This window comes from Phyllobates terribilis, unplaced genomic scaffold, assembly GCF_046119375.1.
Source record: "Phyllobates terribilis strain yellow unplaced genomic scaffold, ASM4611937v1 Scaffold_3__8_contigs__length_932513732, whole genome shotgun sequence".
Taxonomy (NCBI): Eukaryota; Metazoa; Chordata; class Amphibia; order Anura; family Dendrobatidae; genus Phyllobates; species Phyllobates terribilis.
Genome location: NW_027362763.1, coordinates 248,804,597 through 248,829,866, shown reverse-complemented (window position 1 = coordinate 248,829,866; position 25,270 = coordinate 248,804,597). Strand labels below are relative to the sequence as shown.

The window sequence follows — 25,270 nt, the reverse complement described above, 5'->3', positions numbered from 1 at the left end:
TCATCCTTCAGACAAACGGCAGAGCGCAGGCATTATGGGAACTTCCGATTCCGGTATTCGATATTGTAAAAGTATCGGAATTAAGTATCGGAATTCCGATACCGCGAATATCGGCCGATACCCGATATTTCAGTATCGGAATGCTCAACACTACTTATAAACGAACATCTAGAGTGACAAAGATAAGTAAAGTGTGACAGCAAACATAGCAGGTTTGGTGCACACATTGTACTCCATTCTTTGTATTTCTCTTTGGAATTCTATTCTGCACTTTGATAATGATACTATATTATGGAAGATTTTAAGCAATTGCTTAATCTTAGGAAGCCTATGTGAGAAAATTGTAGCAAAATAGTTCTATTTCCCAAGTGTTAGGATAACATTTGCCTTCAAGGGATTTCAACCTGGTAATTCTATATATCAGAGCCTGCTCAGTCATGTCCTTGAATGACATTAATGCTCACATTTGTCATGCTTCATGATTCATAGCAGAGAACAAAGCCAAAACTAATAGCTTCAGCATTCGTGTCTCTATAGTGACAGTGGGAGGGACAGTCTTCCCTTGTCACTCAAAATTCACAAGCGTATAGTGCAACAACTGTTCCAAAGTCACAGAATACTGTATATACCCATTGTATTCCATGGGAAGAACCATATCATGAGATCAACACAAGATGAGACCTTCCTGGACGCACAAAGAGGATAAAATCATCCTGGAGCTGCAGAAGAGCTGAGGATAAAACCAATTCTCTTCTAACCTAGACAATCTGACAACACAACCTGGATAAAGTGTGAGTTTATGTGTATACTGCCCTTGGCTGCACCTCCATGTATGCAATTGTACTAAGGAGTAATAGGCATTTCTGTCACACATTATCATGCTGCACTTCAATATTTGAGTCATTCTTCTGAAGAAAAGGTATTCAACAGTAGAGTAAGTCTACATCATTTACAATGACATTACGATTTTACTGACAACTGACACATTTACAGCAAGACAATCACTGGTTGGCAGATCAGCATGATGAAATGTGACCATATATTGTTTCAGTGTGTTTTTTTATCTTTTGCTATGTACTTTATTTCATGAAACAATACCTATATTGGGACATAGAAGTGGACACAACCCAAAGGCAATATAAGAAAAAATGATAAAAAACAGTAAAAAATACTATACAGCTCTATCAATAAAACTAGAACCTATAATAGGAGATTGGCCCTATATAAAGGAAAATATATAATGGTGCAATGAAGCACCTGTGTAACGGGTCTGGGAGGCGGAACCTCTGAGCTACTATACAAGGGGGCAGTCCTTGTAAGGGAGCGGGTGGCGACCAGGGAAGACGGGCAGGAGGTCACAGCAGGTGACCGGGACAGTCTCTGAGTGAACGGACTGGAGGTCACGGCAAGTGACCGGGGCAGTCTCTGGATGAACGGGCTGATGGTCACGGCAAGTGACCGGGGCAGTCTCTGAATGAACGGGCAGATGGTCACGGCAAGTGACCGGGGCAGTCTCTGGATGAACGGGCAGATGGTCACGGCAAGTGACCGGGGCAGTCTCTGGATGAACGGGCAGATGGTCACGGCAAGTGACCGGGGCAGTCTCTAGGTAAAGGGTTGGTATGACCTGTGGCGGCTGATGATAGACGTGAGCTCCCAGGTGAGCAGGCGAGAGTCTCTGGATGAACGGGTGGTCACAGCATGTGACGGCGGAGCCTCCAGGAAGACCAACAGACAGGCGGCAGATGAGCGCTCCCAGGTGAGCGGGCAGAAGTCTCTGGACAGGCGGGTGGTCACAGCACGTGACGGCAGAGCCTCCAGGTAGGCTAGCAGACAGGCAGCAGATGAGCGCTCCCAGGTGAGCGAGCAGGAGTCACTGGACAGGCAGGTGGTCACAGCACGTGACGGCGGAGCCTCCAGGTAGACTAGCAGGCAGGTAGCAGGTGTGTGCTCCCAGGTGAGCGGGCAAGCTGGTCCATAGACAGACTGACAGGAGTTGGAAGGCAGACCGTCGGACCTCAGGCAAGCAGGCAGGTGGCAGATGTGTGCTCCCAGGTGAGCGGGCAGGCTGGTCCTTAGACAGACTGACAGGAGTAGTAAGGCAGACCGTCGGACCTCAGACTAGCAGGCAGGTAGCAGATAATCAGGCAGGAATCTGGCAGGTAACTGGCAGGTAACTGGCAACGGGACCTGAGGGCTGAAGCAGAGTAGTGAACAATGCAACAACATTGCTCGGGCACCTCCATTTTGGAGGAGGTGCCTTATATATGGTGAAGTCCTCCGGCCATTGGCCGGGGACTCCTTAGGACGGCGCGCGCGGCCCCTTTAAGAGGGAGGGAGAGCGCGCGCGCCCTAAGCACAGTGGCCGGGAAGGAGCGCGCGCTGCCAGCAGAGCGGGAGGAGGACGCCGGGCACGGAGCAGAGAGATGAGGGGAACAGCGTCCTTGCCTAGCAGAGGGCAGGGACGCCGGCGCTACAGTACCCCCCCCTTTAGGCCCCCCCTTTTTTAGGCCAGACAGAAATTTAGCTAGGATAAGAGGGGCATGGATGTGCTCCCGGGGCTCCCACGTTCTCTCCTCAGGACCAAACCCCCTCCAATCTACTAGAAAAAAGGTCTTTCCTCTTACCCTTTTGGTGGCAAGAATGTTCTCTACCTCAAACTCGTCCTCAGCAGAAACCGGAGCAGGAGGCGTACCTGTAGACTTGGAAAAAGAGTTAAGTACCACAGGTTTGAGGAGAGATACATGGAAGGAGTTAGGGATCCGTAAGTTGGCCGGGAGTTTTAATTTATAGGCCACCGGGTTGATCTGACTGATGACCTCCAGAGGACCGATGAACCGAGGCCCTAACTTGTAAGAAGGTATCTTGAGTCGGACATATTTAGATGAGAGCCAGACTTTATCTCCAGGACGAAATTGTGGAGGATCCAGGCGTTTTTTGTCAGCGTGTCTTTTCATCCGTTCGGACGACTGAAGGAGTGCGGATCGGGTACTCTCCCAAATGGAGGAAAATTTGCTAACGAGAGATTCCGCAGCCGGGTTGTCCACAGAGGTGGAGACAGGAAAAGGAATCCGAGGATGCTGACCGAAGACTACAAAAAACGGGGATTTGGAGGAGGATTCGCTCTCGTGATTGTTATAGGAGAACTCGGCCCAAGGTAGAAGATCCACCCAGTCAGAATGATGGGCATTAACGAAGTGCCGGAGGTAACTGGTCAGGTTCTGATTGATCCGCTCCACTTGACCATTGGACTGTGGGTGGTAAGCGGAAGAGAAGTCCAGGGTGACGTCTAGCAGTTTACAAGTGGCTCTCCAGAAACGTGAGGTGAACTGTACCCCACGATCCGACACGATGTGGAGGGGCAGGCCATGAAGACGGAAGATGTGGCGGATAAAGTCTTTAGCCAGCTCGGGTGCAGACGGGAGACCAGGCAGGGGAATAAAGTGAGCCATCTTGGAAAAGAGGTCAGCGACCACCCAAATGACCGTACAACCGGCAGAGACGGGGAGATCAGTTATGAAGTCCATAGCAATATGCTGCCAGGGGGCAGCAGGCACAGGAAGCGGAAGAAGGCGACCGGCTGGCAGGTGTCTCGGGACTTTGTTGCGGGCGCAGGACACACAGGCAGAAACAAAGTCTATTACGTCCTTGTGCAGGGTAGGCCACCAGTAGTGCCGGGCAATAAGCTGGAGGGTCTTTTTCTGACCGGCGTGGCCAGCTAGTTTAGACGAGTGACCCCAGTGTAGGATCTTCTCCCGATCAGGTACTGATACGAACGTCTTACCGGGAGGGAGACGATTTAGACTCACGGGAGCCACCTGCATTACTCTGGCGGGATCGATGATATGTTTAGGTTCTTCCTCGAGATCGGACACCAGAAAGGATCGGGACAAGGCGTCTGCTTTGACGTTTTTGTCAGCCGGGCGAAAATGAAGAACAAAATCAAAGCGAGCAAAAAACAAGGACCACCGGGCTTGGCGCGGGTTAAGTCTCTGGGCATGCTGGAGGTAAGCCAAGTTCTTGTGGTCAGTGTAAATTATTACCGGGTGAAGAGCCCCCTCGAGTAGGTAACGCCACTCCTCCAATGCCAGTTTGATGGCCAATAACTCTCGGTCTCCTATGGAATAGTTGCGCTCAGAAGAGGAGAAGAGTTTGGAGAAGAAGCCACAAGTTACCATTCTCCCGGAAGATGATTTTTGAGTAAGTACCGCTCCGGCTCCAGAGGAGGAGGCGTCAACTTCCAGGAAGAACTGCTTGTTGCCGTCCGGGCTATGCAGCACCGGGGCGGAAGAGAAGGCCTGTTTTAGGGAAAGAAAGGCCTCCTCTGCTTCGGGCGGCCACTCTTTGGGATTAGTACCCTTACGGCTGAGCGCGGAAATTGGGGCAGTCCGGGAAGAGAAGTGTGGTATGAAGAGGCGGTAGTAGTTGGCGAAGCCCAGGAATCGCTGAATGGCCTTCAACCCCTCCGGTCGAGGCCATTTCTCGATGGCAGACAGTTTCTCTGGATCCATTCGTAGGCCGGTCTGAGAAATAATGTAGCCCAAAAACGGAAGCGAGGTCTGCTCAAAGAGGCACTTCTCGTATTTAGCGAAGAGGTGATTCTGCCTGAGCCTGAGCAGGACCTGACGAACGTCCCTCCAGTGAGTCTGGAGATCCGGAGAGAAGACCAAGATGTCGTCCAGGTACACCACTACGCAGGAGTAGAGAAGGTCCCGGAAGATGTCATTGACCAACTCTTGAAAGACGGCAGGAGCGTTACAGAGACCAAAGGGCATTACCAGATATTCATAGTGGCCGTCCCGGGTGTTGAATGCCGTCTTCCATTCATCCCCCTGACGGATATGAACCAGGTTGTACGCCCCACGGAGGTCCAGTTTGGTGAAGATTCTAGCCCCCCTCAGACGATCAAATAACTCCGGAATGAGCGGAAGGGGGTACTTATTCTTCACCGTGATCTGGTTAAGGCCTCTATAGTCTATACAGGGACGGAGAGAGCCGTCCTTCTTTTTGACGAAAAAGAAGCCTGCTCCCGCCGGGGAGGTAGATTTCCGGATGAATCCCCTGGCCAGATTCTCCTCAATATATTCGGACATCGACCGGGTCTCAGCAGCGGATAAAGGATAAACACGCCCACGGGGAGGAGTAGTACCAGGTAACAGGTCGATAGGGCAGTCGTATGGTCTATGAGGAGGTAGTGTCTCTGCTTCCTTTTTATTAAAGACATCAGCATAAGACCAATAAGGAATCGGAAGTCCAGGTAGATTAGCTGGGGTAGGAGAAGGACGGACGGGATGGACGGGAACCAGACAGGTCTTATGGCAGTCCTGTCCCCAGCGAAGGACTTCTCCGGTCTGCCAGTCAAGCACGGGTGCATGTCTCTGGAGCCAAGGTAGGCCTAGCAAGAGGGCGTGAGAGAGTCCAGGCAGAACATGAAAGGAGATACTCTCAGAATGCAGCATTCCCACCTGCAGAGTAATGGATTCGGTGATGAGTTGGATGGGGCGTGGTAAGAGGCCCCCATCCACGGCAGCAACAGACAAGGGTACAGCCAGAGGTTTGGTGGGGATGCGGTATTTCTCTACCAGGGACTGTGAAATAAGATTCCCGGCTGCTCCAGAGTCAAGTTGGGCTAGTTCGAAATAACGGTTCTCCCCGCAGACGATTGAGACTGACAGCAGCAGAGATGGAGAGGATTTATTCTTGTCTAGGTCGACCTCTCTGAGCGAACCTAGACACAGGCGTTTCCCGACCTCTCCGGGCAGGCACGGATCCGGTGCTCCTTACTGCCACAGTAGAAGCAGCTCCCCTCGGCACGGCGTAAGTCCTGACGGGTTTTGACCATCTTGGTCTGGTCGACCTGCATAGACTCAGGAGAGTGTACCTGGGTAGAGACGGAGAGAGTGACGGGTTTCTGAAAAGTAGGAGCTAGACGTGGTAACCTCCTCTCACGGGTGACCTCTTTGGCACGCTCCTGGAACCGTAGGTCAATCCGGGTGGCAAGAGTTATTAGGTCATCGAGAGTGGTAGGAATGTCCCGACCGGCAAGTTCATCTTTAATACGGCCGGACAGACCCTCCCAGAAGACGGATACCAGAGCGTCGTTATCCCAGGCCAGCTCCGAGGCAAGGGTACGGAACCGTATGGCATATTGGCCCACGGTGAGACTTCCCTGACGGAGGCGTAGCAGTGATGATGCGGATGAGGTCTTCCGTCCGGGTTCGTCGAAGACTTTCCGGAAAGCCGTGAGAAAAGCAGGCAAGTTGGACACCAGGGGGTCTCCTCTCTCCCATAGAGGATTTAGCCAGGCCAGGGCCTCCCCGGTGAGATGGGACATGATGAATGCAATTTTGGCCCGGTCGGAGTTAAACTGGTGGGACAATAGTTCAAAGTGCAGGGTGCACTGATTTATGAAGCCCCGAGCCTGGGCGGAGTCGCCTCCGAAGCGAGGAGGTGCAGAAAGCCGGGGTCCGGGGTAGGATACCATGGTATTAGTGGGCAGCGGGGCTGCCGGATTGCGAGACATGGCACTGGCGGAGGTTGCTGGTGGAGCAGTCAGAGTGTCCAGGCGAGTATTGACATTCCGCAGGTGACCCAGGATGGACTCCTGTTGGGACCTTTGACGGGACAGTTCATGACACAGGTCCGAGAGCGAGGGAGCTTGGGTGCCACCGGGTTCCATGGCCCGAGCAAACTGTAACGGGTCTGGGAGGCGGAACCTCTGAGCTACTATACAAGGGGAAAGTCCTTGTAAGGGAGCGGGTGGCGACCAGGGAAGACGGGCAGGAGGTCACAGCAGGTGACCGGGACAGTCTCTGAGTGAACGGACTGGAGGTCACGGCAAGTGACCGGGGCAGTCTCTGGATGAACGGGCTGATGGTCACGGCAAGTGACCGGGGCAGTCTCTGAATGCACGGGCAGATGGTCACGGCAAGTGACCGGGGCAGTCTCTGGATGAACGGGCAGATGGTCACGGCAAGTGACCGGGGCAGTCTCTGGATGAACGGGCAGATGGTCACGGCAAGTGACCGGGGCAGTCTCTAGGTAAAGGGTTGGTACGACCTGTGGCGGCTGATGATAGACGTGAGCTCCCAGGTGAGCAGGCGAGAGTCTCTGGATGAACGGGTGGTCACAGCATGTGACGGCGGAGCCTCCAGGAAGACCAACAGACAGGCGGCAGATGAGCGCTCCCAGGTGAGCGGGCAGAAGTCTCTGGACAGGCGGGTGGTCACAGCACGTGACGGCAGAGCCTCCAGGTAGGCTAGCAGACAGGCAGCAGATGAGCGCTCCCAGGTGAGCGAGCAGGAGTCACTGGACAGGCAGGTGGTCACAGCACGTGACGGCGGAGCCTCCAGGTAGACTAGCAGGCAGGTAGCAGGTGTGTGCTCCCAGGTGAGCGGGCAAGCTGGTCCATAGACAGACTGACAGGAGTTGGAAGGCAGACCATTGGACCTCAGGCAAGCAGGCAGGTGGCAGATGTGCGCTCCCAGGTGAGCGGGCAGGCTGGTCCTTAGACAGACTGACAGGAGTAGTAAGGCAGACCGTCGGACCTCAGACTAGCAGGCAGGTAGCAGATAATCAGGCAGGAATCTGGCAGGTAACTGGCAGGTAACTGGCAACGGGACCTGAGGGCTGAAGCAGAGTAGTGAACAGTGCAACAACATTGCTCGGGCACCTCCATTTTGGAGGAGGTGCCTTATATATGGTGAAGTCCTCCGGCCATTGGCCGGGGACTCCTTAGGACGGCGCGCGCGGCCCCTTTAAGAGGGAGGGAGAGCGCGCGCGCGCGCCCTAAGCACAGTGGCCGGGAAGGAGCGCGCGCTGCCAGCAGAGCGGGAGGAGGGCGCCGGGCACGGAGCAGAGAGGTGAGGGGAACAGCGTCCCTGCCTAGCAGAGGGCAGGGACGCCGGCGCTACAACCTGTTCAAAATAGACACAAACCAAAAATCCTAAAAAACTGCATTGAATAAAGATATAGTACCCACCACCAAAAAAAGAAAAAATTATATATATATATATACAGTACAGACCAAAAGTTTGGACACACCTTCACATTTAAAGATTTTTCTGTATTTTCATGACTTTGAAAATTGTACATTCACACTGAAGGCATCAAAACTATGAATTAACACATGTGGAATTATATACTTAACAAAAAAGTGTGAAACAACTGAAAATATGTCTTATATTCTAGGTTCTTCAAAGTAGCCACCTTTTGCTTTGATGACTGCTTTGCACACTCTTGGCATTCTCTTGATGAGCTTCAAGAGGTAGTCACCAAAAATGGTCTTCCAACAATCTTGAAGGAGTTCCTAGAGATGCGCCAAATTTAAACACCGCTGTGCTGATTGTGCCAAGTGTACCGCATACATATTCTAGAAAACCTGATGCGTTTGAGTTGGGCCACCATCTAGTAGTAGTAGAAAAGTATATCAAACCTCTAAGACTCCAATCAAAGAATGAGTTTAAATGACTCACACATACATTATCAAGAGGTAAACATGGGTAAGTATTAGTGATGAGCGAGCGTGCTCGTTTAACCCTTTTAACCGAGCATGCTCGGGTGCTTGCCAAGTATCTTCGGTGTGTTCATATATTATGTTCGAGTCCCTGCGTCTGCATGATTTACAGCTGTAAGACAGCCTCAACACATGCAGTGATTGCCTGTTTGTTAGGGAATCCTCACATGTATTGAGGCTGTCTTACAGCTGTAAATCATGTAGACGCAGGGACTCAAACATAATATACGAGCACGCCGAAGATACTCGGTAAAGGGTTAAACGAGCACGCATGCTCATCACTAGAATGCAAACACCTAGGGATTAAAGGGATTTTCCAACGAACAAAGTACAATTTAATTAATAGATCTTGGAATTTCCAAAATTGGATGTATTAAAAAAATGTTCCTGTGCTTAGATATTCTTATAAATGGGCCTCTGCTGTGTACTGTGTAATGGCTGTGTCTGACCGTACAGGAACATGATCATACCACAGCTCCTGGGCAGGGAAGGAAGGAAAAAAAAAGTAAGCACATCCAATTGTGGAACTTATTATTATTCCAAGATGTATTGATTAAAATTAACTTTGTTCATGGGAAAACCCCTTTAGGCTGAGTTCACACGATGCGTATTTCATGCGTTTCCGCGGCGTTTTTGCAGTTGCGTAAACGCCGCGGAAACGCATGAAAAACGCATGGTAGAAGGGAAGCAATGTTCCCCAATTGAAATCCGCATGTGCTGTGCCCATGATGCGGATTTTTCCGCAGCGTAAACGCTGCGCTCAAAAATCCACAGCATGTCATTTAATTTTGCGGAAAGGCTATGTGCACACGATGCAGAAATGAAGCAGAAAATTTCTGCATCATTTCTGCATCTCCCTGGCAGAAAAAACGCATGCAGATTGTGCATGCGTTTTTCCTGCAGAGTACATGCGGATTCACATGCAGATTCACATGCGTTTCCGCATGCAGATTGACAAGCGCTTTCCAGGCGATTTTAGCATCACCTGGAAAGTGCTTGACAGCTAGGTCACACTATATAAATCCATGCAAACAGCATGGATTTATATAGTGTGACCCGAGAGAGTGTATATACTTACCTCCGATGGCCCGCGCTGTCCCGCTCACTCCGTTCTCCCGGCTGCCGGCAACTTTGAATTGAAAGACCTGCCGACGTCAGCGTCACATGACCCGTCACATGACTCTGACGTCACCGCAGGTCCTACAACTCACTGCAAGTGCCGGGAAGCAAGCAGGAGCGGTGCGCGGGCCGACAGATGGTAAGTATATATATATTTTTTATTTTATTCTTGTTTTTACAGCTTTTTCAATGGTACCTGGATGTGGATGAGACTCTCCTCTCCTCCACACCCGGGTACCATCCGCACATTAGAACGCGCCAATAGCACAAGTACAGATGCAGTCTTGCGGAATTGGCGCGTTCTAATGCAAGTCAATGGCGGCGAAAACGCCGCGTTTCCGCAAAATTAAATGACATGCTGCGGATTTTTGAGCGCAGCGTTTACGCTGCGGAAAAATACGCATCATGGGCACAGCACATGCGGATTTCAATTGGGGAACATTGCTTCCCTTCTACCATGCGTTTTTCATGCGTTTCTGCGGCGTTTACGCAACTGCAAAAACGCCGCGGAAACGCATGAAATACGCATCGTGTGAACTCAGCCTAAGGCACATGAAGAGAGTATTTCAGAAGTAAACCACACTTGAACAACCAATTGAATTAATCCTCATACAATAAGAGGAGAAGACAATGCACATGAGCACAACTAAACAAGCAAAAGTATTAACCTGAGTTCATGTTCTGGAAAACTGCCACTGTCCCTCTCTCCAATGCGCGTTTCACCCTTGCTTCCTCAGGGAGTGATGGAGTGGGGCTGAGAAGAATATACTGTAAATAAGGAGAGGTGAGAATTGGAAGTTGCTGTTGGGAAATATGACCATATATTGTTCCAGTGTGTTTTTTTAAATCTTTTGCTATGTACTTTATTCTATGAAACAATACCTATATTGGGACATAGGCGTGGGCACACCTCAAAGGCAATATAAGAACAACTGATAAAAATTGGTAAAAAATACTAAACAGCTCTATCAATAAAATGATATTCACGCAACCACAATGTTTAGCAACAAAGATTAAACTTTATAGACTAAAGATCCATTTACACAGACTAACCGGCGCCATGATATGATCGCTGATCAGTAAACTTTTCACTGATCCGTGGTCATTTGAATGCCTACTTACTAAGACAGACCAAAATAAACAATGTGACCTGAGCAATTGATGCTAGATCACTCAGTGCACATAGGACGCCAAGGTTATCCGCAGTGCGAGTTCTGTTTATACAGGAAGATGTACCGCCAACAGTGTCGGACTGGGAAGCCAAGTGCCCACCAGTAACCAACGCCAATGCCCCACTTTTCAGCTACATGCAAATGTGACTTTATCCTCAATCACAAATTTATATAACAATGAACTGGGTAGATTGTTACATGAATAAGATGCTGCCTTTGTCTGTACATAGTGATTCGAGTATATATACTCATATAAGAGGGTGGTGGCCCACCGGAGGATTCTCCTGTTTTCTTGGGAGTCAGTCTAAGACTGACCGCCAAGAAAAATTATCTTTATGCTGCGCAAAAGATCACTTCACCCAGTGAACAACTAAATTCAATGCAGTTAGGGTGATAAGAAGATAAAAAAATAAATAGGCCAGAAGATAGCAACATTATATAACCATCAAAAATAACAAAAGGGTGCAAGTTGCCTCCAAGTCCTCTCTAATCCATCGAATCCACAGAAAATGGAAGATGGCAACACTCCAAGTAATTTCAGATAGATAGGTACAGTACAGACCAAAAGTTTGGACACACCTTTTCATTTAAAGATTTTTCTGTATTTTCATGACTATGAAAATTGTACATTCACACTGAAGGCATCAAAACTATGAATTAACACATGTGGAATTATATACTTAACAAAAAAGTGTGAAACAGCTGAAAATATGTCTTATATTCTAGGTTCTTCAAAGTAGCCACCTTTTGCTTTGATGACTGCTGTAGTGCCGGCGTCCCTCCCTCTGCTAGGCAGGGACGCTGTTCCCCTCACCGCTCTGCTCCGTGCCCGGCGTCCCTCTCCCGCTCTGCTGGCAGCGCGCGCTCCTTCCCGGCCACTGTGTTTAGGGCGCGCGCGCGCGCGCCCCCCCTCCCTCTTAAAGGGGCCGCGCGCGCCGTCCTAAGGAGTCCCCGGCCAATGGCCGGAGGACTTTACCATATATAAGGCACCTCCTCCAAAATGGAGGTGCCCGAGCAATGTTGTTGCACCGTTCTACTCTGCTTCAGCCCTCAGGTCCCGTTGCCAGTTACCTGCCAGATTCCCGCCAGCTTGCTGTCCTAATCCTGCCTGATTTCCAGCTACCTGCCTGCTTGCCTGAGGTCCGACGGTCTGCCTTACAACTCCGGTCAGTCTGTCTATGGACCAGCTTGCCCACTCACCTGGGAGCGCTTCTCCGCTACCTGCCTGCTTGCCTGCCCGGAGGCTCCGCTGTCACGTGCTGTGACCACCAGCTATTCCAGACTCTTGCCCGCTCACCTGGGAGCGCTTCTCCGCTACCTGCCTGCTTGCCTGCCCGGAGGCTCCGCTGTCACGTGCTGTGACCACCAGCTATTCCAGACTCTTGCCCGCTCACCTGGGAGCGCTTCTCCGCTACCTGCCTGCTTGCCTGCCCGGGGGTTCCGCTGTCACGTGCTGGGACCACCAGCTATTCCAGAGACTCTTGCCCGCTCACCTGGGAGCGCTTCTCCGCTACCTGCCTGCTTGCCTACCTGGAGGCTCCGCCGTCACGTGCTGTGACCACCTGCTATTCCAGAGACTCTCGCTTGCTCACCTGGGAGCACACATCCTCCATCTGCCTTGCTAGCCTACCTGGAGGTTCAGCCATCACAGGTCGTACCTACCCTTTACCTAGAGACTGCCCCGGTCACTTGCCGTGACCTCCAGCCCGTTCTTCCAGAGACTGCCCCAGTGACTTGCCGTGACCTCCAGCCCGTTCTTCCAGAGACTGCCCTGATCACTTGCCGTGACCTCCTGCCCGTACACCCAGAGACTGTCCCGGTCACCTGCTGTGACTGCCTGCCTGGTCGCCACCCGCTCCCTTACAAGGACCGCTCCCTTGTATAGTAGCCCAGAGGTTCCGCCTCCCAGACCCGTTACAGTTTGCTCGGGCCATGGAACCCGGTGGCACCCAAGCTCCCTCGCTCTCGGACCTGTGTCATGAACTGTCCCGTCAAAGGTCCCAACAGGAGTCCATCCTGGGTCACCTGCGGAATGTCAATACTCGCCTGGACATTCTGACTGTTCCACCAACAACCTCCGCCAGTGCCATGTCTCGCAATCCGGCAGCTCCGCTGTCCACTAACACCATGATATCCTACCCCGGACCTCGGCTTTCTGCACCTCCTCGCTTCGGAGGCGACTCAGCCCCGGCTCGGGGCTTCATAAATCAGTGCACCCTGCACTTTGAACTATTGTCCCACCAGTTTAACTCCGACCGAGCCAAAATTGCATTCATCATGTCCCATCTCACCGGGGAGGCCCTGGCCTGGCTAAATCCTCTATGGGAGAGAGGAGACCCCTGGTGTCCAACTTGCCTGCTTTTCTCACGGCTTTCCGGAAAGTCTTCGACGAACCCGGACGGAAGACCTCATCCGCATCATCGTTGCTACGCCTCCGTCAGGAAAGTCTCACCGTGGGCCAATATGCCATACGGTTCCGTACCCTTGCCTCGGAGCTGGCCTGGGATAACGACGCTCTGGTTTCCGTCTTCTGGGAGGGTCTGTCCGGCCGTATTAAAGATGAACTTGCCGGTCGGGACATTCCTACCACTCTCGATGACTTAATAACTCTTGCCACCCGGATTGACCTACGGTTCCAGGAGCGTGCCAGAGAGGTCACCCGTGAGAGGAGGTTACCACGTCTAGCTCCTACTTTTCAGAAACCCGTCACTCCTTCTGTCTCTAACCAGGTACACCCTCCTGAGCCTATGCAGGTCGACCAGACCAAGATGGTCAAGACCCGTCAGGACTTACGCCGTGCCGAGGGGACCTGCTTCTACTGTGGCAGTAAGGAGCACCGGATCCGTGCCTGCCCGGAGAGGTCGGGAAACGCCTGTGTCTAGGTTCGCTCAGAGAGGTCCACCTAGACAAGAATAAATCCTCTCCATCCCTGCTGTTGTCAGTTTCAATCGTCTACGGGGAGAACCGTTATTTCGAACTAGCCCAACTGGACTCTGGAGCAGCCGGGAATCTTATTTCACAGTCCCTGGTAGAGAAATACCGCATCCCCACCAAACCTCTGGCTGTACCCTTGTCTGTTGCTGCCGTGGATGGGGGGCTCTTACCACGCCCCATCCAACTCATCACCGAATTCATTACTCTGCAGGTGGGAATGCTGCATTCTGAAAGTATCTCCTTCCATGTTCTGCCTGGACTCTCTCACGCCCTCTTGCTAGGCCTACCTTGGCTCCAGAAACATGCACCCGTTCTTGACTGGCAGACCGGAGAAGTCCTTCGCTGGGGACAGGGCTGCCATAAGACCTGTCTGGTTCCCGTTCATCCCGTCCGTCCTTCTCCTACCCCAGCTAATCTACCTGGACTTCCGATTCCTTATTGGTCTTATGCTGATGTCTTTAATAAAAAGGAGGCAGAGACACTACCCCCTCATAGACCATACGACTGCCCTATCGACCTGTTACCTGGTACTTCTCCTCCCCGTGGGCGTATTTATCCATTATCCGCTGCTGAGACCCGGTCGATGTCCGAATATATTGAGGAGAATCTGGCCAGGGGATTCATCCGGAAATCTACCTCCCCGGCGGGAGCAGGCTTCTTTTTCGTCAAAAAGAAGGACGGCTCTCTCCGTCCCTGTATAGACTATAGAGGCCTTAACCAGATCACGGTGAAGAATAAGTACCCCCTTCCGCTCATTCCGGAGTTATTTGATCGTCTGAGGGGGGCTAGAATCTTCACCAAACTGGACCTCCGTGGGGCGTACAACCTGGTTCGTATCCGTCAGGGGGATGAATGGAAGACGGCATTCAACACCCGGGACGGCCACTATGAATATCTGGTAATGCCCTTTGGCCTCTGTAACGCTCCTGCCGTCTTTCAAGAGTTGGTCAATGATATCTTCCGGGACCTTCTCTACTCCTGCGTAGTGGTGTACCTGGACGACATCTTGGTCTTCTCTCCGGATCTCCAGACTCACCGGAGGGATGTTCGTCAGGTCCTGCTCAGGCTCAGGCAGAACCATCTCTACGCTAAATATGAGAAGTGCCTCTTTGAGCAGACCTCGCTTCCGTTTCTGGGCTACATTATCTCTCAGACCGGCCTACAAATGGATCCTGAGAAACTGTCTGCCATCGAGAAATGGCCGCGACCAGAGGGGTTGAAGGCTATTCAACGGTTCCTGGGCTTCGCCAACTATTACCGCCTCTTCATCCCGCACTTCTCTTCCCGGACTGCCCCAATTTCCGCGCTCACCCGTAAGGGTACTAATCCCAAAGAGTGGCCGCCCGAAGCAGAGGAGGCCTTTCTTTCCCTAAAACAGGCCTTCTCTTCCGCCCCGGTGCTGCATCGCCCGGACGGCAACAAGCAGTTCTTCCTGGAAGTTGACGCCTCCTCCTCTGGAGCCGGAGCGGTACTTACTCAAAAATCATCTTCCGGGAGAATGGTAACTTGTGGCTTCTTCTCCAAACTCTTCTCCTCTTCTGAGCGCAACTATTCCATAGGAGACCGAGAGTTATTGGCCATCAAGCTGGCGTTGGAGGAGTGGCGTTACCTACTCGAGGGGGCTCTTCATCCGGTAATAATTTACACTGACCACAAGAACTTGGCTTACCTCCAGCATGCCCAGAGACTTAACCCGCGCCAAGCCCGGTGGTCCTTGTTTTTTGCTCGCTTTGATTTTGTTCTTCATTTTCGCCCGGCTGACAAAAACGTCAAAGCAGACGCCTTGTCCCGATCCTTTCTGGTGTCCGATCTCGAGGAGAACCTAAACATATCATCGATCCCGCCAGAGTAATGCAGGTGGCTCCCGTGAGTCTAAATCGTCTCCCTCCCGGTAAGACGTTTGTTTCAGTACCTGATCGGGAGAAGATCCTACACTGGGGCCATTCGTCTAAACTAGCTGGCCACGCCGGTCAGAAAAAGACCCTCCAGCTTATTGCCCGGCACTATTGGTGGCCTACCCTGCACAAGGACATAATAGACTTTGTTTCTGCCTGTGTGTCCTGCGCCCGCAACAAAGTCCCGAGACATCTGCCAGCCGGACGCCTCCTTCCGCTTCCTGTACCTGCTGCCCCCTGGCAGCATATAGCAATGGACTTTATAACTGATCTCCCCGTCTCTGCCGGTTGTACGGTCATTTGGGTGGCCGCTGACTGCTTTTCCAAGATGGCTCACTTTATTCCCCTGCCAGGCCTTCCGTCTGCACCCGAGCTGGCTAAAGACTTTATCCGCCACATCTTCCGTCTTCATGGCCTGCCCCTCCACATCGTGTCGGATCGTGGGGTACAGTTCACCTCACGTTTCTGGAGAGCCACTTGTAAACTACTAGACGTCACCCTGGACTTCTCTTCCGCTTACCACCCACAGTCCAATGGTCAAGTGGAGCGGATCAATCAGAACCTGACCAGTTACCTCCGGCACTTCGTTAATGCCCACCATTCTGACTGGGTGGATCTTCTACCATGGGCCGAGTTCTCTTATAATAATCACGAGAGCGAATCCTCCTCCAAATCCCCGTTTTTTGTAGTCTTTGGTCAGCATCCTCGGATTCCTTTTCCTGTCTCCACCTCTGTGGACAACCCGGCTGCGGAATCTCTCGTTAGCAAATTTTCCTCCATATGGGAGAGTACCCGGTCCGCACTCCTTCTGTCATCCGAGCGTATGAAAAGACACGCTGACAAAAAACGCCTGGATCCTCCACAATTTCGTCCAGGAGATAAAGTCTGGCTCTCATCTAAATATGTTCGACTCAAGATACCTTCTTACAAGTTAGGGCCTCGGTTCATCGGTCCTCTGGAGGTCATCAGTCAGATCAACCCGGTGGCCTATAAATTGAAACTCCCGGCCAACTTACGGATCCCTAACTCCTTCCATGTATCTCTCCTCAAACCCGTGGTGCTTAACTCTTTTTCCAAGTCTACAGGTACGCCTCCTGCTCCGGTTTCTGCTGAGGACGAGTTTGAGGTAGAGAACATTCTTGCCACCGAAAGGGTAAGAGGAAAGACCTTTTTTCTGGTAGATTGGAAGGGGTTTGGTCCTGAGGAGAGAACGTGGGAGCCCCGGGAGAACATCCATGCCCCTCTCATCCTAGCTAAATTTCTATCTGGCCTAAAAAAGGGGGGGCCTAAAGGGGGGGGTACTGTAGTGCCGGCGTCCCTGCCCTCTGCTAGGCAGGGACGCTGTTCCCCTCACCGCTCTGCTCCGTGCCCGGCGTCCCTCTCCCGCTCTGCTGGCAGCGCGCGCTCCTTCCTGGCCACTGTGCTTAGGGCGCGTGCGCGCGCTCCCCCTCCCTCTTAAAGGGGCCGCGCGCGCCGTCCTAAGGAGTCCCCGGCCAATGGCCGGAGGACTTTACCATATATAAGGCACCTCCTCCAAAATGGAGGTGCCCGAGCAATGTTGTTGCACCGTTCTACTCTGCTTCAGCCCTCAGGTCCCGTTGCCAGTTACCTGCCAGTTACCTGCCAGATTCCTGCCAGCTTGCTGTCCTAATCCTGCCTGATTTCCAGCTACCTGCCTGCTTGCCTGAGGTCCGACGGTCTGCCTTACAACTCCGGTCAGTCTGTCTATGGACCAGCTTGCCCGCTCACCTGGGAGCGCTTCTCCGCTACCTGCCTGCTTGCCTGCCCGGAGGCTCCGCTGTCACGTGCTGTGACCACCAGCTATTCCAGACTCTTGCCCGCTCACCTGGGAGCGCTTCTCCGCTACCTGCCTGCTTGCCTGCCCGGAGGCTCCGCTGTCACGTGCTGTGACCACCAGCTATTCCAGACTCTTGCCCGCTCACCTGGGAGCGCTTCTCCGCTACCTGCCTGCTTGCCTGCCCGGGGGTTCCGCTGTCACGTGCTGGGACCACCAGCTATTCCAGAGACTCTTGCCCGCTCACCTGGGAGCGCTTCTCCGCTACCTGCCTGCTTGCCTACCTGGAGGCTCCGCCGTCACGTGCTGTGACCACCTGCTATTCCAGAGACTCTCGCTTGCTCACCTGGGAGCACACATCCTCCATCTGCCTTGCTAGCCTACCTGGAGGTTCAGCCATCACAGGTCGTACCTACCCTTTACCTAGAGACTGCCCCGGTCACTTGCCGTGACCTCCAGCCCGTTCTTCCAGAGACTGCCCCGGTCACTTGCCGTGACCTCCAGCCCGTTCTTCCAGAGACTGCCCTGATCACTTGCCGTGACCTCCTGCCCGTACACCCAGAGACTATCCCGGTCACCTGCTGTGACTGCCTGCCTGGTCGCCACCCGCTCCCTTACAAGGACCGCTCCCTTGTATAGTAGCCCAGAGGTTCCGCCTCCCAGACCCGTTACAACTGCTTTGCACACTCTTGGCATTCTCTTGATGAGCTTCAAGAGGTAGTCACCGGAAATGGTCTTCCAACAATCTTGAAGGAGTTCCCAGAGATGCTTAGCACTTGTTGGCCCTTTTGCCTTCACTCTGCGGTCCAGCTCACCCCAAACCATCTCGATTGGGTTCAGGTCTGGTGACTGTGGAGGCCAGGTCATCTGTCGTAGCACCCCATCACTCTCCTTCTTGGTCAAATAGCCCTTAAACAACCTGGAGGTGTGTTTGGGGTCATTGTCCTATAGAAAAATAAATGATGGTCCAACTAAACGCAAACCGGATGGAATAGCATGCCGCTGCAAGATGCTGTGGTAGCCATCCTGGTTCAGTATGCCTTCAATTTTGAATAAATCCCCAACAGTGTCACCAGCAAAGCACTCCCACACCATCACACCTCCTCCTCCATGCTTCACGGTGGGAACCAGGCATGTAGAGTCCATCCGTTCACCTTTTCTGCATCGCACAAAGACACGGTGGTTGGAACCAAAGATCTCAAATTTGGACTCATCAGACCAAAGCACAGATTTCCACTGGTCTAATGTCCATTCCGTGTGTTCTTTAGCCCAAACAAGTCTCTTCTGCTTGTTGCCTGTCCTTAGCAGTGGTTTCCTAGCAGCTATTTTACCATGAAGGTCTGCTGCACAAAGTCTCCTCGTAACAGTTGTTGAATAGATGTGTCTGCTGCTAGAACTCTGTGTGGCATTGACCTGGTCTCTAATCTGAGCTGCTGTTAACCTGCGATTTCTGAGGCTGGTGACTCGGATAAACTTATCCTCAGAAGCAGAGCTGACTCTTGGTCTTCCTTTCCTGGGGCGGTCCTCATGTGAGCCAGTTTCTTTGCAGCGCTTGATGGTTTTTGCAACTGCACTTGGGGACACTTTCAAAGTTTTCCCAATTTTTCAAACTGACTAACCTTCATTTCTTAAAGTAATGATTGCCACTCATTTTTCTTTACTTAGCTGCTTTTTTCTTGTCATAAGACATATTCTAACAGTCTATTCAGTAGGACTATCAGCTGTATATCCACCAGACTTCTGCACAACACAACTCATGGTCCCAACCCCATTTATAAGGCAAGAAATCCCACTTATTAAACCTGACAGGGCACACCTGTGAAGTGAAAACGATTTCCGGTGACTACCTCTTGAAGCTCATCAAGAGAATGCCAAGAGTGTGCAAAGCAGTCATCAAAGCAAAAGGTGGCTACTTTGAAGAACCAAGGATATAAGACATATTTACAGTTGTTTCACACTTTTTTGTTAAGTATATAATTCACATGTGTTAATTCATAGTTTTGATGCCTTCAGTGTGAATGTACAATTTTCATAGTCATGAAAATACAGAAAAATCTTTAAATGAGAAGGTGTGTCCAAACTTTTGGTCTGTACTGTAGATAGATAGATAGATAGATAGATAGATAGATAGATACCAAAGAATGCAGAGTGCAAAGATATAGGGGCACTGCTGGAGGACACAGAGAAGAGGGCCCCTGCACAAGAACAGTATATGGACCCTTCACTGGCGGACACAGAGAGAAGAGAACCACTGTGCAAGAATAGTACACTGCTCAAAAAAATAAAGGGAACACCTAAACAACAGAATATAACTCCAAGTAAATGAAACTTCTGTGAAATCAAACTGTCCACTTAGGACGCAACACTGATTGACAATCAATTTCACATGCTGTTGTGCAAATGGAATGGACAATAGATGGAAATTATTGGCAATTATCAAGACACCCTCAATAAAAGAGTGGTTCTGCAGGTGGGGACCACAGACCACATCTCAGTACCAATGCTTTCAGGCCGATTTTTGGGGCGTTTTTGAATGTTGGTTGTGCTTTCACACTCGTGGTTGCATGAGACGGACTCTACAACCCACAGAAGTAGCTCAGGTAGTGCAGCTCATCCAGGATGGCACATCAATGCGAGCTGTGGCAAGAAGGTTTGCTGTGTCTGTCAGCGTAGTGTCCAGAGGCTGGAGGCGCTACCAGGAGACAGGCCAGTACACCAGGAGATGTGGAGGGGGCAGTAGGAGGGCAACAACCCTGCAGCAGGACCGCTAACTCCGCCTTTGTGCAAGGAAGAACAGGAGGAGCACTGCTAGAGCCCTGCAAAATGGCCTCCAGCAGGCCACAAATGTGCATGTGTCTGCACAAAAGGTTAGAAACCGACTCCATGAGGGTGGTATGAGGGCCCGACGTCCACAGATGGTGGTTGTGCTCACAGCCCAACACCGTGCAGGACACTTGGCATTTGCCAGAGAACACCAGGATTGGCAAAGTCACCATTGGCGCCCTGTGCTCTTCACAGATGAAAGCCGGTTCACACTGAGCACATGTGACAGACGTGACAGAGTCTGGAGACGCCGTGGAGAGCGATCTGCTGCCTGGAACATCCTTCAGCATGACCGGTTTGGCAGTGGGTCAGTAATGGTGTGGGGTGGCATTTCTTTGGAAGGCTGCACAGCCCTCCATGTGCTCGCCAGAGGTAGCCTGACTGCCATTAGGTACCGAGATGAGATCCTCAGACCTCTTGTGAGACCATATGGTGGTGCGGTTGGCCCTGGATTCCTCCTAATACAGGACAATGCCAGACCTCATGTGGCTGAAGTGTGTCAGCAGTTCCTGCAAGATGAAGGCATTGAAGCTATGGACTGGCCCGCCCGTTCCCCAGACCTGAATCCGATTGAGCACATCTGGGACATCATGTCTCGCTCCATCCACCAATGTCACGTTGCACCACAGACGGTCCAGGAGTTGGCGGATGCTTTAGTCCAGGTCTGGGAGGAGATTCCACAGGAGACCATCCGCAACCTCATCAGGAGCATGCCCAGGCATTGTAGGGAGGTCATACAGGCACCTGGAGGCCACACACAATACTGAGCCTCATTTTGACTTGTTTTAAGGACATTACATCAAAGTTGCATCAGCCTGTAGTGTGTTTTTCCACTTTAAATTTGGGGGTGACTCCAAATCCAGGCCTCCATTGGTTGATAAATTTGATTTCCATTGATGATTTTTGTGTGATTTTGTTGTCAGCACATTCAACTTTGTACAGAACAAAGTATTCAATGAGAATATTTCATTCATTCAGATCTAGGATGTGTTATTTGAGTGGTCCCTTTATTTTTTTGAGCAGTGTATATGGGATCTTTGCAAGAGGGTGGGTGAGCAATGAATCACTTCTTCTTCATAGTCCAAGGCATTCATTTTAGGATCTCCCCTTTGAGGGTTTAATTATATTAGCAGTTGACTAACAATATCTTATATTAGGTCCTATTTTTCTGTTATTTATAAAGCATCATCTCTACTTTGTAGGATGTATAATAATAAAGGCGTTGTATGTATGAAATAAGAAAGTTACATAACCTGTAGCTCGGTACAAGGTATAGTAATGGAAGGACAGGACATACAGACCACACAATGGCAAACCTTGAATCTTAACCCCCTATCTGTAGCAGCTATAACAGTGAGAAACAATACATGCACGGGGTGTGAATTATTTAATGCAGTATCTTACAGGCTGGATAATTCGTTACTTGCTTCTTTGTTTCCTAGTAACACAAATCTTTGTTGACACCTAATACATTTGCCCATGCAATGCCAAGTATGTGTCCAAGAATCAGACTGAGCTTTAGAAGCTGTTCACTTGGATCAGGATATGATTACGACTATAATTTATTTATTTATTTTACTCACTTATATAGTGCCATTAATTCCACAGCGCTTTACAGACATTATGGGCACTGTCCCCATTGGGGCTCACAATCTATATTCCCTATCAGTATGTCTTTGGAGTGTGGGAGGAAACCGAAGAACCCATAGGAAACCCACACAAACACAGGGAGAGCATACAAACTCCTTGCAGATGTTGTCTGTGGTGGGATTTGAACCCAGGACCCCAGCGCTGCAGTGCTAACCACTGAGCCACCGTGACTATGATCAGCGTACTCACATGGGATTTCTTAGCACTTTAGATAAAGGTTTTTCCCGTACTCTGTTTTAATTGAAAGGAGCTTCATGGGGCAAATTATATACTAACAGGTAAAACACAGTAACATTTTGTCACTTGTCACTTAGCTTCCACCTTCTGGTCGGAGGACTAGGCTGAGCCTTACATGTGTCCCAAGTTATATCACTTGTTAGCACTAGCCAACGGCTATGTTTGGACTCAATTAAAGTTCTATAGTGTATGTCTGTATGCAGAGATTAGCCCCTAGCAATGACAGCATGCAGACAGAACTTTAGAACTTACCAGTTTGTTGGAAAGCAGTGGAATTGGAACTCAGTAAGAAAAATGCTAACAGAACCAAAAAAGCAAAGGATGGATCATTAGTAGGGTTGTATACACTTGTATACACAGCAATAGCTGTTACATGTGGGATCTGTCTGATCCCACATGTAACAGCTATTGCTGTGTATACAAGCCTCCAATATATCAGGTAAAAGGAAATGTGGGCATGCTGCGCTACTGGTAGATAATAAAGCACCACTCCAGCGGTTATTTTTTATTGCAGCGCTGGAGTGGTGCTTCTACTCTAAGGTCCTTGTCCCTAGTCTTATACCGTACTTACCCATCGACATCTTAACCTTCTATTGCCGCAGCTCCTGTTGGTCTCATCCAGTTTGTTACCTGTCGGATCGCTACAATGTTTACTGGGCGAGCCGGAGGTCACTTTTCAGTGCAAGTCTATGAGAGCCTCGTTTTGGCTCTGACTTACGTTGAGAGCTTGTGACCGTTACTTCTGTCTTCCGGCCACTCAGCAGTTGTGGTCACAAGATGGCGCTGTGGGACCTGAGCAGCGCCAATAGAAAGTGAAGACAACAGCGGGAAAGTATAATGCTAGGGTCAGGGAACCAAGATTAGTAGTACCACTCCAAAAAACCCCACTGGAGTAACGCTTTAAATAAGGGTATTCAGAGAGACTAAAGTATTGTAGTATAAATGCGGTTTTATTCTCAACGCATTTCAAAGTCTCTATGACTATAAAACCACATTTATACTACAATACTTTGCCTCCCTGGATAACTTTATTTAATATCTAGCAGCAGCGCAGCATACCCTCATCTCCTTTTACCTGTTTTCTACGTTGGATCCTCCTACCTAATCAGCAGCTGTAAGGATATGGACATGCAGTTCACGTTTCCCTATTGAAGAAAAAAGTTTAATGTTATGTGATGTGTATTAGTAATGTTAGTACTTTGTGTAGTTTGACCATAGAGATAGTTAGAGTTAATGTTTGGGACCAGCTCAGAGTGGGAGGGTTGAAGTTACAGAGAAAGTGACAATTTCCTGTCAGAAGGTGAGATAGGGCCTGGAGCGTAGAGTGAGTGGACCAAAAGGTCCAAGGTGAGCAGTGCCACATTCTGGGGTGACCCTAAGTGAGAGGAGACCAAAGGCAAGGGATAGTGAGATCCGGAACATAAGTGACTAAGAGACAGAGTGACCTTCCGGAAACGGGTTCTAGGAGAGGACAGCTAGCCATAAGACCCAGAGCTTATAAAGCTGGAAGGTAATGGGCCTAAAACAGGACTGAGTAAGTGGGGTGAGAAAAGTGTCCTGGGCGGGAGTTACAGAGAGTCACCATTACTGGCCATACTGGCACCTTAGAGGTAGAAGAGGACGCAGAACCGCAGAAATAGTAAATGACACTTGTTAATCAGGACTGCAGTGTTAAAGCTGGGTTGTGGTGAAGTAGTGAGAAACCGTGGCCATAAAGGGCACTAGAGACTACGATGGAAGGAAACTGTGGAAAATGTGTCGCCTTTTAAAGAAAACGTCCATAAGACTTTGTACCCGCTATCCCATATATATAACCTGTTAGAACCCTCCTGTTAGTTTTTGCTATCTTGTGTTTTGCGGTCACGTGACCATCTGCCTATATATTCCAGCTCCGTCCTTCTGGCTTTGCTGGACTTCAGTGTTATTTGCCTGTCTCTCTAGCCAGGTGATTTGGTGCCTATCTCTATCTAGTTTGCCTGGTCCTCTGAGACCTCTAGTACTTTTTGTCAGTTTGTCTTTTTGCTCTGCAACAACTTCTGTTAGGAGGTGTCTCATTTTTGCCCCAGTCCTTAGTTCTTTTAGGGACCCCTCCCTTTATTCTATAGGTCTCCGTTCAGACTAGCCGAGGACGAAGGCAGGTCTGTTCACACGGAACAGGCTGCCCGCTACATCGTAGGGATTCAGCTTAGTCTTACTGTAGGGATAGCTTTTCCCATTCTTTCCTTAGTTTATGTTGCAGATCATAACATAACCCTAATCAAGTTGCTGTTCAGTAAAGACTTTATTTTTGACTGGTGGTCCCCCTCATTGAACTGTGAAACATTTGGTCCTGGCAAACCTGCAACAACAGCTACCTGCGGCCTGAACAGGCGTAATGCCCTCTCAGCACATGTCCACACACCCAGTCAGGACTTCAACTTTCATGTAATGTGCCGGGGTGTAGAAGATGAGCCTCTTGCCCATGGCTACCCCCTCATGCCACGTTACCCAGCAACAGCTGGATTTATACTTTGACCCCTCTTAAGAATTGTGCTTTCTCATAAAACCTGCACCACCCTTTAACGCTGTTGTCTGGATAACGCCCGGTTGCGCTTGTTTGTCAGGCTCCAATATACAGCATTCAGATAAGGGTTGACTTTAACTTTTGGATAATATTATTTGCGGGATTATTCAATATTCTAATTTGCATGGAGTCCTGCTGACGCCCCCCTAACAGACGATGTTGGGGAGAGACGGATCCAGTATGTCCGATTACAGACTGCCGAACCATTTGTCCTCCCTGTGATATGCCGCTGCAAAGAGATTAGTAGCAGCTCTCTAATAGAGGACGCTGGAGTGCTGAGTTGAGAACTCCTGTGTGTGAGGCAGTTGGGAAAGATAACTGTTGGCCAAACAATCCGCCGACAAATTGTTCAGATGACAGCTACCTATTGTGTTTGGGGCCATTAGACAGTTTCATAACATACACCTTCAGTACAACATCCAGACTCTTCCCAGCTGGCCATAAAGCCAGTAGTATAGAAAGTGTCTACTGCGGCCACTGATTGGCTGCAGAAATCACCGTGCTGGACACTGCTAAATAAAGGCCAGGAACATGGCCACAGTATCAGTGCTGGATGGCAGGGTGGAG

General features: G+C 50.4%; 1 protein-coding gene across 2 annotated transcripts in view; it reads left to right on the top strand.

Annotated features, from left to right (window-relative positions):
- The first annotated feature begins 551 nt into the window (after nt 1-551).
- Nucleotides 552-25,270, top strand: part of MINDY4B (MINDY family member 4B) — a 99,237-nt gene continuing 74,518 nt past the window's right edge. For both annotated transcript variants that reach the window (XM_073674717.1, XM_073674716.1), the window contains exon 1: nt 552-791. The gene's annotated coding sequence lies outside the window, so the exon portion shown is untranslated. The remainder of the gene's footprint in view (nt 792-25,270) is intronic.